Raw genomic sequence first — 4,296 nt, 5'->3', positions numbered from 1 at the left:
GGGATTATAAGCATGCACCACCATGCCCAACTATGAGCTTTAAACAATATATGTTATGATTTTTTAAAGATCACTGGATAGTAAACATATGGGACTTACAGATGTTTAGAATCAAAAACCATATGAGTCAAAAGAATAAGTTCAAAGAATGAAATTTGAAATAAATTACGACTCCCTAAAAAGTAAAAAAATGCCCACAGAATGTTTCAAATGTATTTGAATTTGCTACCATAGATACAATAATCCACTTTAACAAAAGCCAGTGAACAATGCAGAGAGAAAGAGAACAGAGACTGAGAAATAAAAGGAATCCAGACATTACTGGCAACATTGAGTGTGGTAGTATATACCTGTATTTTCACACTTGGGATGCTGAAGCAAAAGGATGAAGACTCTGAGGCCAGGCTGGGATACATAATGAGATACCATCTCAAAAAGCAAAACAACAACACATCCCAGAATTTGCTGTCACTGGCAAAGATAATCACTCTCACCCAACAAGTGCATTTCTGATGCATGTTTTCAATTATGTGATACTGACTATGCAAAAGGCTGTCTAATAGTAACATACCTGGCCAGGTGTGGTGGCACACACCTGTAATTCCAGCACTAAGGAAGTAGAGGCAGGAAGAGGATTGTGGAGAGTTTGAGGCCAGCCTGGTCTACAAAGTGAGTTCAAGGCTAGCCTGAACTACACAGCAAGAGCCTATCTTTAAAAAAATAAAAAATAAAAAAAATTTAAAAAAAAATATATAGTTGCACACTTGGGACATTTGACATGTTCTAAGGCATTGCCTTTTTCTTACTGTATCAGTATCTCTAGACAAGGGCAGGCCACTCACGTGTATTTACATCTAAATTCCTTGCACATGTTCTTACTTTACTCAAAACATGCTGGCATTACTAGCAACCTTTTCCCCCAATCCACGTAGACCTCTCTACCAACCCAGAAGTTAACATGCTTATCTCAGTTTTTTTTTGTTTTGTTTTGTTGTTTTGTTTTTTGGGTTTTTTGGGGGGCAGAAACAGGGATTGAACTCAGGCCCTTGCGCTTGCCAGGGAAGCGCTTATTCCACTGAGCCATCTCCCTGGCCCCCTTATCTCAGTTTTTTTCTACTCTTTCCAAATTCTCTCTCTCTCTCTCTCTCTCTCTCTCTCTCTCTCTCTCTCTCTCTCTCTCTCTCTCTCTCTCTCTCTCTCTCTCTCTCTCTCTCTCTCTCTCTCTCTCTCCTCTTTCTTTGTTCCTTTTTGTTAGGTAGTTGGGGTTCTAGTCCTATGTGCATCACTAGTATCAGTATGATCTTGGACAAAATACTTCTTAGAGTAAGGCATAAATGATGTGTGTGAAAGCACTTTATAAATTTCACTTAAAATTTGGCTAATGAACTAGATTAATGATTATTGAACTAGATCGTTAAATTTCTCTCAAGTTCTAAAATTTTTATTTAATTTATTTTCAGTGAATTCATCTGATCTAGGAGCCAGCAATTGTGTTTTGGTTCTTTTAAGACTCCTTCTATTATACAAAAGCTGCTGCTGACTGAATAAGTACAGAATGGTTTATGATTTTAAAATAGCAGCACCTAAAACAGATAATTCTTTGTTAGGCTCAGTGTTTCTGCAAATGATACATAGATTTTTAAGGCTGTGTCATAGCCAAATCTAAAAATATCATTTCCTACATTAAAAAAAAAAAGCACACAATAAATTTTGCCCTTTTAAAATGTAATGTTTAAAGTTTCAACTGGATCCAAGTGAAATTAAATTTGTAGAGGCTGTGGGCATTCATATAGCAGGTTTGTAGCCCTGGAGTAGTGACGTGACTAAAGCTGGCAAGAAACAAGTGAGGGGCTGGGGAGATGGCTCAGTAGAATAAGTGCTTGCCTGGCAAGCACATAGGGCCTGAGTTCAATCCCTGGTTCCGAAAAAAAAAGAAAAAGATAAAAGAAACAAATGAGGACACACATCTCACTGTTAGAAGCATACTTAAAGTCAGGAGATCCCAGAAGTAGGATCATGTGGGCTTAGAACAGTTCCAAAAAAACAAAACACTGAAAAAGGAGGTCAAAGTGTTGACTTTTTACTTTGCCAAATAAAGTTGCTTTTAAAACAAAATCATCTACCTTTAGCATCACTTTATTTTTTTTTTTAGTTATTCATTTATTTATTTATGGGGGGGCAGCTCAGCCCACCAGGGGGCGGGGCTGGCTGGCATGTGGTGCTGGGGGATCGAACCGTGCTAAGCTTGTTCTAAGTAGGTGCTTTAGACCACTGAGCCATCTCACCAGCCCTCAGCATCACTTTATAAGAAGGCATTTTAATGATACCTATGGAAGAATATAAAATGTTAGAATAAAGACAATGTGAAGTTAGATAAACTAAAAATGGGTACTGCTCTCATTTTTAAAGTATCTTAATAGAAAACTTTGTTACGTTTGCATTTATTCATTTCCATCGCCTCCCCCACCTCCCCACCAGGGCAACTGAGAATTTGGATCCCTACAACCAAAAATCCTTTTAAATGTCTGCACCATTCCCTATGGAGAATTTCTCAAGGTGAGGAAGCCAGCAGAATACTAGGCCCTGGAAGACTCAAGACACTTCAACGTGGCTTATTTTTTCTTTTTACAGACATACACGCGCGTGCATGCGCACACACACACACACACACACACACACCCCATTGGAAATGGCTCCCAGGGCCTTCACACTGAGCTAAATCTCTGGCCCATCCCTTATTTTTATTTTGAGACAGGGTCTTGCTAAATCGCTACACATATTGCCCAAATGTGCTTGAATTTAGAATTGTCCTTACTCCAAATGTCCAGAGTGCTGGGATTGCAAGAATCTGCTGCCACGCCATTACTTTTTTTTTTTTTTTTAAAGAATCTAAGGGGCGGGGGAGATAGCTCAGTGGAACAGTGGAATAAGTGCTTCCTTGGCAAGCACAAGGAACTGAGTTCAGTCCCCGGTTCCATCAAAACAGCAGAGGACTTTAAATTGTCCAACACATGATTTAGAGTCACACACACACACACACACACACACACACAATCTGATAGTGCTGATTTGACAAGTCAGGCACTCTAGAGTTTGGTTGTTACCCCAAACTCCATGCTAAACTTAGAGGGAGTCTCTTGCCCCTATTTGGTCAATGTATCTTCCCAGATAAACTCCATAATTATTTCAGCTTTAAAGTTGCACTTAAAACTTTTTATCCCATTTCCATTTTAACCGATTGTGTATTTAGATTGGTTGCCTGTTTAAATTTTTATAACCGAGGCTGGATTCATGGTACAGATGAGAACATCAGGCATAAGCTTTCTTTTGTGATTTACCAAGCTTGATTTTCTTGGGTCAAATTTTGTGGAGGTCATAAGCCTGTACTCCCAGCACTCTGGAGGCTGACACACGTGAGGCCACCCTAGTTTACGTAGTGAGAATGAGTTCAAAGCCAGCCTGGACTACATAGTGAGATCTCGGATAAAAAACAACCTTTGATCAATTTCCAGTATATAAAAAGGGGGATAGTATCGCGTAGTTTAAACATCGTCAATTTTATTTTGTAATAGTCATTTCTAACCTGTTAGGGTATTATAGTTTACAGTATGACCAAGATACGATTCTTTGGGCTTTTGGGGCGGGCTATAACAACTTTATTATGTGCGAATTTATGTTTCTGGTTTTTTACTGATATCAAGTTCTGCTGCTTTTATCACTAAAATTTCTTTTTTAGAAAACTTTATGAAGCAAGTGGCTGTTACTATTCTTCTTCGCAGATGAGGCCAAGACATGGGGTGTAAACAATCCCTGCCTTCCCCGCTCTCACCTCCCATCTAACAGGAGGGTTTCGGGCACTCGGCACAGACCAGAGCTGTAACCACGGGTTATCAGCGAAGATCTGCTAAAACCCGGGGCCCTTCCCCGCAACCCAGCTCGCCCAGGGCTGCTTTTCTCTTGCTCTCCACTGGAGGCGACAGCCTCCTACAGACGGAACCGACTGAAGCAGGCCCGCCCGGGGGAGTGGCCCGAAAAAGGTTAAAATCGCTTCAAACAAAGACTAAAGGTCAGTTCTGTACTCCCAGGCAGGCGGAAGCTTCGGTCTACCGCAAAAACACGAAGGTGACCCCTCCCTCACGTAACCTCGGCGCTCCCTCCCAGCCACGCCGCCCTCACACACACCCGGGCGGCACCCGAGTAACTAACAGGTAGCAGGAGCGCGACTGCCGAAGACCGGAAGTGGAAGCGAGCCCGGGGCGGGGGCGGGGGCCGGCCACGCCGCGGCTGCGCAGTCGG

Source organism: Octodon degus, unplaced genomic scaffold, assembly GCF_000260255.1.
Source record: "Octodon degus isolate 3935 unplaced genomic scaffold, OctDeg1.0 scaffold00040, whole genome shotgun sequence".
In the NCBI taxonomy this organism is placed as follows: domain Eukaryota; kingdom Metazoa; phylum Chordata; class Mammalia; order Rodentia; family Octodontidae; genus Octodon; species Octodon degus.
This window is presented reverse-complemented; position numbering follows the sequence as displayed.